This window comes from Alosa alosa, chromosome 15 (genome assembly GCF_017589495.1).
Source record: "Alosa alosa isolate M-15738 ecotype Scorff River chromosome 15, AALO_Geno_1.1, whole genome shotgun sequence".
In the NCBI taxonomy this organism is placed as follows: Eukaryota; Metazoa; Chordata; class Actinopteri; order Clupeiformes; family Clupeidae; genus Alosa; species Alosa alosa.
This window is the reverse complement of record NC_063203.1, coordinates 7,319,800-7,333,424: the sequence shown is the minus strand read 5'-3', so window position 1 is coordinate 7,333,424 and position 13,625 is coordinate 7,319,800. Positions and strand designations below refer to the sequence as shown.

At 40.7% G+C, this 13,625-nt stretch overlaps 1 protein-coding gene across 8 annotated transcripts in view; it reads left to right on the top strand.

The window, feature by feature from the left end:
* Positions 1-13,625, top strand: part of st3gal4 (ST3 beta-galactoside alpha-2,3-sialyltransferase 4) — a 67,563-nt gene that overhangs the window by 12,543 nt on the left and 41,395 nt on the right. The window lies entirely within an intron of this gene.

The following is a 13,625-nucleotide window of genomic DNA, read 5'->3' as shown; positions in this document are numbered from 1 at the left end:
TAAAATACTTATGGAGAAAAACACTCATTCATGCATTGAAACCCCATACATTCACTAAATCCAGGAGGTGTATGCAAGAGAAGCCCCGTTCCAGCAGAGCAAGTGTCACATGATCCCTAGTGGGTCCACGTTGTCACACGCAGGTCTAATGTTTATTTTGTGTAGCCAGATCAAGACGTTGCCTAGGCTACAAGGGATTTTGTGCAGCTACTTCTGTTCACTAGGCTTGGGTATCGAGTATGGGTTGGAACTGGGACTTATCTTTGCGATTTTCCCAGAATCGTTCAAAAGTTTAAATTTCGATTCCCAGTCCGCCGACCTGAAGAAGAAACGGCTTAACACCAACGAAGAAGCGCATAGTTCATAGAATTAAAATTCATGGAGAAGGTCAGACTATTTCATTCAGAAAGCAGGGTTCCCGCGGATCCTTAAATAGTCTTAAATACAACTGAATTTTCGAGAGGTATTAAATGTGCGTATGGGACCGCCAGCGAGTGCAAGAGAGCGAGTGATGTCTCAAGCCAGTTTTGTGTATTTAAAACGCAATTGTATAAGTGACTAGGCTATTAGAAAGTGTAGTGGTTGCAGAGTGAAGATGTTTTTCACGGGTTTGGTTAAAAGGTGTGAAAAACGGTAATAATACAGTAGGCCCATGTACAAAATTATATGCCTGGCGTTTTACGTGGTGTAGCTGAGGCCAGAGAGATATACAGGTAGCCTCGTGGAATGAGGAAGCCTCACGGTAGAATGGCCGGGAGAAAGAAGCGATAGGTTGGCCATACGTTCAATTTAGGCGGACATATGGATTTTTTAAAAGCCCTGTCCGGCGTCCAAGCGCAACCTCAAGCGGGACACTCATTTGTTCTCCTTTTGGAGTTAAACTTTGGCATCTAAAATCGTTGCTTTCGGACGTAGCATCGTTTCACAAACTATGGACGTGCAAACTGCTGGTCAAATTATGTGCTTCGCAATCAGGAGGAAATACTGTATGTTAAGTGATCTGTTTGCATCTTTCCAGCGTGTGTTGCTGGCCTAGCCTAGGGAAGAAAATATCTGTCTAAGTTAGAATAGCCTACCTGTAATATCTTGCCAGCGTTTCCCAGTAGGCTAGGCCTACTTCGCAAAAGTTGTGAACTATAACCGCATATTTTTTTGAATGTCGGCGACTGGCTACATAAAAAAAAAAAAAAAAAAACGTGCGTTCATAATGTGTGCGTGCTTGAGATGAAACCAGCAGTTTTCAGCAGGATCATGCGAGGAGGACCTGTCTCTTAATTCATTTAAAACAAGTCAATGGTTTTATAATGTTTGTCAAGCTTTGGTTGGTTTAAATACAACTGGTATACAAAATGTAAAGCAGTGGATTAACTTTAATTTGCTGTGCTGCATATTGGACAATAGATGCACATAGTAAATAATATAAAGTAGGCTTATTAAAATATGTAAATAGCTTAGTCTAACTTTGAAAAAAATTTGAAGGGAATCCAGTCCAGTGCACATGCCTTTGGCAAGTAGCCTAGGCTACTACAGACACAGGTGAAGAACAGTCAGCCTCAGCAGTAAGCAAAACCAAATATGTACAGCCAGCTTCAAAAGCAAGCAGCCCAGACCCTAAAATTGGGCATTTATAGCTTTGAAGGTAATTCACACACAATTTTTCTTTCGCCAAAATATATTTGGTAACTTCTGTAGACATCCAAAATGGGGTGGGGGTTAAAATTAGTAGGAAAAAAAACTATTGCATAAACAGTCATATATATCTTTTTGCCGTGGTATAGTCTTAAGTTTCATTTAGATGTCTTAAAAGGTCTTAAAAGTCTTTAAATTTGCACTTGGAAAATGTGCAGATTCCCTGAGAAAGACAGTTGGTTAGCTAGCTCATTTAAAATATCCTAAACTTTTTATGACCCTGCCTCTTCAAAAAATCGGAATTGAGAATCGTTAGGAACCGGAATCTAAATAAGAAATCGGAATCGGAATCGTTCAAATTCAAACGATACCCAACCCTACTGTTCACGTAGCATTGATGAGACAGTCCTTTTTTTCTTACATGGTATTATATGGAGAGAAAACATTTGCCTTTGAGTATTTTAGTAGTCAGTTGTAAACAAAGAACTCTTCTCATGTAACCCTTTTGTAAATGGACTAAAGTTCGCTCTAAATATCTACGTGTATCGATTATGCTAACCGTTAGCATCTCTATGGGATTTCTTATATACATTAGCCATAAGCTAACGCATTAGTTTCTATTCTGTAACTTGGAATGCTAGCCTACATGATTTCTCTTAAACAAAACATCGAAGGGAATAACTGAGATGTAGGCCTACTCTGTTGGTCTGCTTAGTTTTACAGTGAATCCTAATTAAAGGTTCTTGAAAGGAACTTCAGCTTCAGACTTTCTCTTGAGAAACTGTTAGGCCTAGTCATCTTCTCTAATGTAGCTGGCTAGACCATGTCATTGCCACACACACAAGTGGGGGCAAAATTGGAAATGTGTCAGAGTGACAATGCATTGGTTGATTTGGTTAAAAAGTCACAGGTTAGGTTATTGGTTATTATTGAATTGATGCTATTCATAAATAATGAGCTGTAAAGTAACTCAGACTTTTACAATTTTTTTTAAAGGATATCGACTAATTATCGTTATCAAAATCACAAAAAATATCAATATTATTTTTTGTCCATATCGCCCACCCCTAGTCCAGGTCAATCACAGGGAAGTTGGTCCAGGTCAATCACAGGGAAGTTGGTCCAGGTCCATCATAAGGAAGTTGACCCAGGTCCATCACAGTGAAGCTGGTCCAGGTCCATCGCAGGGATGTTGGTCCAGGCTCATCATAAGAAAGTTGGTCCAGGTCCATCACAGGGAAGCTGGCCCAGGTCCATCATAAGAAATGGCACTCTGCAGTCTGCACACACTCTGCTCTGGTCTGGACCCAAATGAATGGTCAATAGCCTTGTGCAATGGAAGCAACATCTGCTACACAAGCGATACATCACTGTTTCAATTTAATTTTCTCCTCATTAATCTGTTTATACTATAATTTAAGGGGGTGGGACATGGAACAGCAGTTTAACTTTTGCCATGTAAAGCTATGAGGACTGACAGAGTGTGGGTCGTTAAGAGTACTTATTTGGAAAAATATATTGAATTATTTTTTAAGTGTCAAATATATATTTTTGTCATGTGTCAATATATATATATATTGTATATATTTTATTTTCTATTATATTTTTAATTATCTACAAGAGGCCAGACAACTTCAGAGACTATGAAAACAGACTGCCCACCTGCACCAACATTTCCAGATGGAAATTATCCATGTGGGCACTGTGCACAGGACAATTTCACACACATGTCACTCCTTCAATCACCTTATAACAGGAAAAGAACTATGGGTTAAAGGAAAAATCTCATGCAGCACTACAAATTAGTTATATTTGATCAAATGTCCCTGTGGGAAAGCATATGTAGGAAAAACACGCAGGGCTCTGAAGACAAGAATGTGAACACGGAAGCAACATCAGAAACAATCATGATTAGAGTCCCCTGGCTGTTCATTTAAACAAATTTGGACACCCACTCTCAACTCTGAGGTTCATAGGGATAGAACAAGTCAAAAACCACCGAAGAGGAGGGGACATAAACAGTCAGCTTTTAAAAAGAGAGGCTTTTTAGATCTACCACCAGAAAAACTTTGGCCCCAAGAGGGCTTAATGAAGATTTTGTAATCAGACCTTTTCTGTAATATGAACTTGTAATATGGACTGTGAACAGAAAGTCTAACGAATGATTGAACTCTATATTTTTTTCAAATCTGCATTTGTATACACTAGAGATCTGTTTTGGTCTTAAAGTTCTACTAATGTTTCTTATAATGTTCTTATGCATTTGTTTGGCATTAGTCATGCCACAAGCTTGCCTGCCATATCTGTAAGGGTTAATGAGTTACTGAGCTGGCTCCCCTCCTATACTGTAGGCCAGGTGATTTAGACCATGTGCAATGCCTGTGTTTGCAGTGAATCTGAGGAAGAACAATCAAGGTCATAACGTCTTGCCAAACTATGAGAAAATAAAATCAAGAAAAGAAAATACCAAGGAGTGTGGACTTTTTCCTAAACACTTTTGCTTGTTTTTGCCCTGTATCTGGGATTGTGCACAAAGTCTCTTTACAAGTTGTTAGAGAATGGAGCCATACACTTTTCTAAGAATCTCTGAATTTACCACCTACCTTGAGGTATCACCAAGCCATATATAATTATTTTACAATCTCAGAGAATCATGTTTATTGGTTGCAAAAGAGTTTGGGTAGATTGTGGAATGGCAGTGGCAACATAGAATAGCATTCACAATTTATTGGAACATTGTAACATAATGTGTAAAAAAAGAACAGTTAACATCGCTATAGAGTCAGGGACATCAGTATAACTACCCAATATAGCCTTTAACCTTTTTCTTTCTGGGTAATCTTTGAACTGTTGTACAGCTCAAAGATTACTCAGTCATTTCCTATTTGGAAACAGTGGCTGACCTTCCATATATTATTTAGGGACTTGCTGACTGCAGATTTAGAAACCGATATACTGTGGATTGTTTATGAGGTACTTTCAAGCTTGCCAAGCAATGTCCATCAAAAGGGGGAAGTGAGGGGACGGTGTGAGCCACATGGAAGTCCCATGTTTTAGGTGGCCTACATGCTTGACAATGACGGCAAAGAGTTGTTATCAGACATTCACTAAGACTTATTACATAGCACCAATACAGTATATCTAATAAAACCTTTTGGAAGTACCATTAATGATATATTATAAAATATTATAAAATATACCTGACCGAGGACCGGATATTTTAAAATTAATTAAAAGAAAACCGAATATTGATCCTTCATTTAAATTTCTAGTATTATCGTTATGTGGTAAATAAGAAGTGGAACCAAGTCAAGCAGCATGCGTGTCTTGCCGCAGAAAGCTGCGTTGTCTGATGGACAAAGCACATAACAATGACAACTCTTTGCTGTCATTGTGAAGCGTGTAGCCCACCTCACGGTTATGGAATGGAAATATCATGCATATCGATGATTCTGCCATTTTTATAGCTGTAACAATAAGTGTTCACATTAATATAATGTTCCCGATACACAAAAAATATTTTCACAATATATTTTGAAATGTATGTACATATTCAAAATTGACAGAAAAAAAAACAATTTTGACACTTAACATATATTTCAATATATTTTCCAAATAAGTGGCCTTAACGACCCACACTCAGTCAGTGTCCATAGCTTAACATGGTAAAAGTCAATCCCCTACTAAACATCTTTCTTAAACTGCTGTTCCATGTCCCACCCTCTTAAATTATAGTATAAACAGATTAATGAATGAATCAATGAAAATAAAATTGAAACAGTGATGTATTGCTTGACCATCCATTTGGGTCCAGACCAAAGCAGATTGTGTGCAGACTGGTATTTCTTATGATGGACCTGGGCCAGCTTCCCTGTGATGGACCTGGACCAAATTTCTTATGATGAGCCTGGACCAACTTCCTGCGATGGACCTGGACCAACTTCCCTGTGATGGACCTGGACCAACTTCCCTGTGATGGACCTGGACCAGCTTCACTATAATGGGCCTGGAATAAACAAAGTAGACAAAAATATTTTGCAGCTTATTGTATAAAGGTTTAAACATGGCAAGTTTCTAAGAAATGTAGCAAAAAAGAAAAACAGTCGACAACAACGACAACTGACAGATTTGTATTGCCTATTAGCAAGCTATTTTTTGTATTTTACCTAGCCTAGGAGCTTAAATTAGCATGAATTACCATGGCAACAAGATTGCTAAATGAGCTTCAAAGCTAATTCAACTATTGGGTCCCTTCTTGGTAATAGGCTAAAGCAGTCACTTTTGTTTGTTGTACATTTTCCAGGAGTGACCTCACCATGTTGGTCCAGGACCGTATTTACAATGTTGGTCCAGGATCAACATGGCGATGTTGGTCCAGGATTAACATTGTAAAAACGGTGCTGGACCAAAATTCTAAAGACAGTCCTGGACAAACATGACAATGTGGGTCCTGGACCAAAATTGTAGAGACGGTGCTGGACCAACATTGCAATGACCATCCTGGACAAACATGACAATGTGGGTCCTGGACCAAAATTGTAAAGACGGTCCTGGACAAACATGACAATGTGGGTCCTGGACCAACATTGTAAAGACGGTCCTGTGCCAACATTCTAAAGTTGGTCCTGGAACAACATTCCAAGACCAACATGGCAACGTCGCTCCAGGACCACCAAAGCTACTGCTTTAGCCTATTACCAAGCTACATTAGTAGTCCAAAAGTGTGCTCCTTAGCCAGTGAACTAACATAACACCGGCTTGGCACTTCACATAGTTGCATGCTGCACCTACCTATTAGCAAGCTAATTTGGTAGCATAAATGTATGTTCCCTAGCCCAGCGGTCCCCAACCACCGGGCCACGGACCGGTACCGGGCCGTGGGACATTCCTTACCGGGCCGTAGCCTACGACATGAGTTTAAAAAAAAATGCATGCAAACTAAACTAAATTTAATTCGCAATAATGTCACGTTTTTACATGGCATAGGCCTATATGCAGTTGTTTGATTGCACGCATGTTTTGCATTTTGCAAGGTCTATTTTCTTCGTCTGTCTGTCCCGCCTTCAACACTTTTACATATTGCCTTCAGCGCTGCGCGGCCTCAGGTCAGCTCACTTCACTTGATCAGTTCTTGGCGAGCGGTATGTCACACGTTAGCTAAACTGCTAGAATGAGCAACAAAAAACAAGCATCTTTAGCAGGTCACTGGCCAGAGTGTTTGAGTTGAGAGAGCCGCCGCGCAGAGATTTCTTACAGAAAAAAGCTGCAAATTTTAGTGATGAGGACTGGGTGTCAAAACTTCGCTTACCTGTGTGACATATTCGATTGCTTAATGACCTCAACCGGTCACTCCAGGGGAGAATGCCGACTGTCTTTAAACTGGCAGATAAAGTCGCTGCATTTAAAGCCAAGCTTGATTTGTGGGGACGACGAGTGGACCAGGGTGTATTTGATATGTTCCAAACAGTAGTGGGGGTTTTGGGAGAGACTGAAACGTTCCACATACTCGACGCACCCGACCTGTAGCGCGACAATGTGACGTCACAGAAGCGCCGTAACCATTTATACTCGCGCGTCGTGGTCACGACACTAGTTGCAATATTCTCCTGAACAGAGGTGTCGCTGTTGTGAAAAGATTAATGCTAACTACGTTACACAGCAGAAGAAGCTGCATTAAGAAACACTAGTTGCAGAGAATGTAAACGGGCTCTGCTATTAGCTAGCCTCTGTGATGGTACTTCAGACTTTGGTTGCTACTATTCACAACTACCACAATCATTATCATCTAGTTTCCAAGGTGTGCGCACAGGTAGATAGATAGATACTTTAGTCATCCCGAGGGAAATTTTAATAATTTAAACAGTTTAGTTAGCTGGCTAGCTAGCTAGCAGAGATTTTGTTCAGGCCTTAATAGATATCCTTTGTTTGAAAATAAATCGTTTCTATTCTTTCCTCTTAATTCCATGTGTTGCAACTCTCGCTGGTAACTTTATTAACTTATCCAGCAAACTATTACAAATTCACGACTCAAAATCTCTTTCCACTTCAGGAAATTACACAAACTCAGCCAGCTGCTAGCTAGCTAGCCAGCTAACTAAACTGTTTAAATTATTAAAATTTCCCTCAGGATGACTAAAGTGTCTGTCTGTCTGTCTGTCTGTCTGTCTGTCTGTCTCTGTCTGCCTGCCTGCCTTGGAAACTAGATGATGATGATGATGATGATGGTGGTAGTTGTGAATAGTAGCAACCAAAGTCTGAAGTACCATCACAGAGGCTAGCTAATAGCAGAGCCTGTTTACATTCTCTGCTACTAGTGTTTCTTAATGCAGCTTCTTCTGCTGTGTAACGTAGTTGGCGTTAATCTTTTCACAACAGCGACACCTCTGTTCAGGAGAATATTGCAACTAGTGTTGTGACCACGGCGAATAATATAAATGGTTACGGCGCTTCTGTGGCGTCACATTGTCGCGCTACAGGTCGGTCGCGTCGGTATGTGGCACACTTAAAATCCTGGCGCCAGCAAGATCGTCATTTTGGCGTCCGCGGTGTCAGCTACCGGATCGGTGCGTCGGTATGTAGAATGCCTGAGGCAGGGCCTTTTCTCTCGCGGCTGGTGCGCGATCACCTTGTTAAGCTTTCAAATGAGTTTGGCGTTACTTCCCATCCTCCAAAGATCCACGGCAAACCAATGAGTGGGTCCGCAACCCATTTGTCAATATCCCAAATAGTCCTGACTTGTCAGGCGCGGGAGGAAGAGCAGTTGATCGAAATTGCAAATGGCGGTGGTCTTAAGAGTGTCTATAAGGAAACCTCTGGCGGGTTTTGGATCAATAACAAAGCAGAATATCGAGATAGCCGTAAAAAAGCGCTGAAGACGTTGCTACCATTTCCCACCACGAGGCGGGTTTTCGGCAATGACTGCTACTAAGACCAAATTGCTTAATCGACTGGACATTTCAAACACACTGGCGGTGTCACTGTCTTCCATCATTCCATAAGCAGGGCTCCCACTGATTATATTAAGTAATGCACGTTTAGTTCCCATGTTTTGTTCCCATATTTTTTGTTAAGCATGTTCACATTAGGCTATAGATGTAGCTTCAAGTTGTTCAATATTCATAGTTCATATTGTTCAATTTTCACTTCTTCAAGTTCACGTATTTTACATGTTTAAGAGATCGTTACCTTCACTGTTCATATATAACTGGAGCTAGTTCTTCTCAATTATTACACGGCTCTTCAGAGTGCTGCAGAACGTTCCATTCACATGAAAGGCCCGAACGTTGGGAAGGCCCAATGTTAAATCTACATAAATCACCGGCAAAGCATTTAATGACCGCTGTCAATGGCAACGGGTTTTGTGCTTCTGATTAATGTCTTTCATATCACTACATAAGGACTGGAACTTCATTCAAGCGTGAAAGCAGGCGGTTGATCAGCTGTGTTCTAAAGAATGTTTGATTCAAGTTCAGCAGCGTGTGTTGCGAACTATTTGTTTCTCAGCAAATGCCACGATGAACGGTAACAAATAGGCTGGGTTATGTAGGCTAAAGTCATATCGTGGGGAGTTTATTATTTCGTTTTGGCAAGTAGCCCGTTATAATAAAAGCGGGATAATGTATAGAGCGCCCGGTCATTACTGTGAAAATAAGTCCCTTCAGGGCGGAACAAGACCCCTCCGCGTCGGGGTCCGGTTCGCCCTGTCAGGACTTATTTTCCCAGTAATGACCGGCGTTCTATAGATTATCCCTTACGTAATGCATGCACAACACATGTGGAACATGGAGGTTTGAAAGTCAATTTGGGTTGGGCTGGGAGGATCTGTTTAAATAAAGAAACGACTCAAGGTCAAAAAATGTAATAAAAAGAACACACCTACATTGAACACTTGAAAGTAGCATGACTTATCAACCGCCTTATGAACACAACTTCTCAACATTTGTCCATTTACCTAAGTAAGAGCGGCAAAGGCTTTTGAAATCCTTATCACTTTGCCTATTTACCATGTACATGTGGTGCCATAGAATGCCAGCTGCTGTTTCACACCCAATGGTACTGATTTACTAAGTCTGCAGCAGCAGACAAAATGCAGTTTGTTGACATCCAAGGACTCATCTAATTCTGCATTGCTTCAGGTTTTGATTGCAGAGGTTTCCTACCGCCTTTTATATGGTTGTCATTTTATGCACTGTATGTCTAGTTTTGTAAAACACTTCTGTTAATGAGGCCACGTGTTATTACTTTCTGGGAGTTTATGGATAAAATGTTGTGGATGTTCTTGCTAAATAAATGCCATCTTTTGGTTCATCTTTTGGCTGATCATGATTATTTAACTTAACAAATGATTTTGGAAATGATCTAAACCTTAAAGATTTTTGTCTCAAGTGTTCTTACACTTTTTCTTGTGTTCCGCTACTTCTCAAACATTGCTGGTACGCAGCGTCAGTATCACCACTCACCAAAATAACTGAACTCAAAAAATAAAGTCACCAGACATCCAATCATTAAATATAATTTGTTGTATCTGGGAAAATTTTCAAAATAGGTGATCCCCTCCCTGTAACCTTATGTCTATTGATGTGCCAACACAAACTCTTGAATGAACTTATAACAAACCATATATCAAAGTAAACAGCAGACCTTACTGAATACAGGGATGTAAAGCATTCCGCTTAGCAATACGCATTAACATTTGTACATGGTCTTTGGTCTGCAATTCTAATGTGAAAACAACCCAACATAATGAACTTGTAACCTTTACCCTTATCAAAGAATCAAAAGTTGGTCTTGGCATGCACAGATCAACTGTGCCTTTGGCTAGCCTACATGGAATCTGCACAAGAACAGGTTACTTCAAGTCACAAATGCAGATAAGTATTAGGCACATTCTTCATCCAATGGTTCAGTGACGAGACTTGAATAAGTAATTCAGCTATACATCTCCTCCAACCCAGTATCGCAAGGATTCGTTGTATTGTCACGTTTGGTTAATCTATCATTCGTGCTGGGGTTGAAGGAGTTGGTAGGGGGACAGTTGGTAAGTGTTCTTAACAATCTTCTATAATAAACTCCGGGTTCGCTAACTATGCTGTTGGTGCTTCGTTTTCTGTGTAGGTACCCTGAGCAAGCTACTGACGAGGTTTGGTGCTGTTTTGAATAATATTACTCGTTAAAAAATGCTATTTGGGAAGTGTTTAGCTCATGGCCCTTAGCTAATGCACTGTTTGCGATTTGGGGCTTTAGCATATACTGGAGCAAGCTCTGTAGTGGTTGATCAACGAAAAATACTGTCTCCACGGCTTATTTGATGTGTTTTAATGCAGAAAAACACCCTGGGGTCAATTTTCGCTGGAGTTACACTTTAAAGGCTGCCATTGACCGTACCTTTGGTGTTGACATAGCACATTTAGTTTTTGCCGGTTGGAGGGAAGGGGGTCGCGGGACTTGGCCAATGTCTTTTGGGGGGTCGCCAGACAAAAAGTTTAAGCACCACTGGTATATAGGCGTATCTCAACATTATTTTACACTGTAGAAATGTAACATTTACATACAGGATGCCAGTTGGTGTACTAGGGTACCGACATTTTTTCCCCCTGCTGCATTCAAGCACTGCATATAATCCAAATAAATAATGAAAAACAAATAAAAAATATAAAATATTGATTGAATGTTATTGAATAGATTGAATCTTATTATGACCTTTCTTGGCGGCGGTCATATAGGTTTAGTCAGAATTTTTTTTTTTTTTTTTTTTTCTTTTTAGCATGCCCAAATTTCCGTCAATGATTCCGGGACACTGAAAGACGGGGTACCACGAAAACTTGGTGGGCATGTAACCCCACATGGATAGCATGGAACCATCGTTTTCGTTTTGATCTGTAGCCCCCAGCTGGACTGGACCCCCGAAGGAGGGTAGGGCGAACACAGTTTTCTGTGAATATCTCAAAACCGTTTTTAGGAGGGACCATTTTTTTTTTTTTTGTATGTTGATCTCAAGGGGCCATGTCAACCCATTCCATAACCACTCATTTCATGTATAAGCCACCTAGTTAAACACAAAAAGTAAAAATGAGGTGGTGTAATTGAAGGTATCTGTGACCTAACATAGTCAAAACTGCACGAAATTGGAAGTGTAGGATCATTATGACACCCTCTGTATGCACGCCAAGTTTTTGTGGAATTCCGTTCATGGGGGCCACAATAAATTAATTTATGTTACTATACACCAACTGGCCTGTAGGTGGCGGAGACAGTTTTCTGTGAATATCTAGAGAACCGTAGGGGCCTAGGAGGTCCACCTTTTATGTATGTTGGTCTTAAGGGGCATATCAACCCATCCCATTACCACTTATTTCATGTATAAGCCACCTAGTTAAAAATTAAAAAAAAGCAAAAATTAGGTGTTTTTCATCACAATATCTCTGGCTGACAAGGTCAAAACTGCACGAAATTAAAAGTGTAGGATCATTATGACACCCTCGAATGCATGCCAAGTTTTGTGTACTTTTAAGTTCATGGGGGAGCCTTACAATAAAATAATTTATGTGTACATTTAGTGACGACACCAACAAGGATTCGGGGACACTGAAAGACGGGTACACAAAACTTGGTGGGCATGTACCCCCATGGATAGCATGGAACCATCGTTCTTCGTTTTGATCTGTAGCCCCCCCACCTGCTGGACTGGACCCCGAAGGAGGGGGGCGAACACAGTTTTCTGTGAATATCTTGAGAACTGTAGGGCCTAGGATGACCATTTTTTTTTTGTATGTTTGCCTCCAGGGGCCATGTTAACCCATTCCATAACCACTCATTTCATGTATAAGCCACCTAGTTAAACACAAAAAGTAAAAATGAGGTGGTGTAATTGAAGGTATCTGTGACCCTAACATAGTCAAAACTGCACGAAATTGGAAGTGTAGGATCATTATGACACCCTCTGTATGCCACGCCAAGTTTTGTGGAATTCCGTTCATGGGGGCCACACAATAAATTAATTTATGTTACTATACACCAACTGGCCTGTAGGTGGCGGAGACAGTTTTTTCTGTGAATATCTAGAACCCCGTACGGGGGCCCTAGGAGGTCCACCTTTTTTGTATGTTGGTCTTAAGTGGGGCATATCAACCCATCCCATTACCACTTATTTCATGTATAGCGCCACCTAGTTAAAATTAAAAAAGCAAAAAATTAGGTGTTTTCATCACAATATCTCTGGCTGACAAGGTCAAAACTGCACGAAATTAAAAGTGTAGGATCATTATGACACCCTCGAATGCATGCCAAGTTTTGTGTACTTTCGTTCATGGGGGCCTTACAATAAAATAATTTATGTGTACATTTGGTGGCGTACACCAACAAAAGATTCCCGGGACACTGAAAGACCGGGGTACACAAAACTTGGTGGGCATGTACCCCCATGGATAGCATGGAACCGTCATTCTTCGTTTTGATCTGTAGCCCCCCTGCTGGACTGGACCCCCCGAAGGAGGAGTGGAGGCAACCTGAGTTCTCTGTGAATATCTTGAGAACTGTAGGGGCCTAGGATGACCAATTTTTTTCATATGTTTGCCTCCAGGGTCATGTTAACCCATTCCATGTGCACACATGTGCATAAACAGATACCTGCGCACACATACATTTACAGTAATCATCACATTATGACACATACTCACACAGTAGACATATGTGCGCATGCATGCACATGCACAAAAAAACATCGCGAGGCAAACACACACACACACACACCCACACACATAAACATAAATTTGTACACGCACATGCACACAATTCAAAAATTTTTCCACATCTACTCCCTGAATTTTTGGTCATTGATACCGGGACACCGAACCACCGGGGTACATGAAATTTGGTGGGTATGTAGCCCCACTAGACAAAAAAAAAAAAAAGTTTTCCTAAATAACTACCTGAACCGTGGCACTGAGGATGAAGAATCTTTTATGGTATGTTGGTCTCAAGGGCCCACATCAACCTGG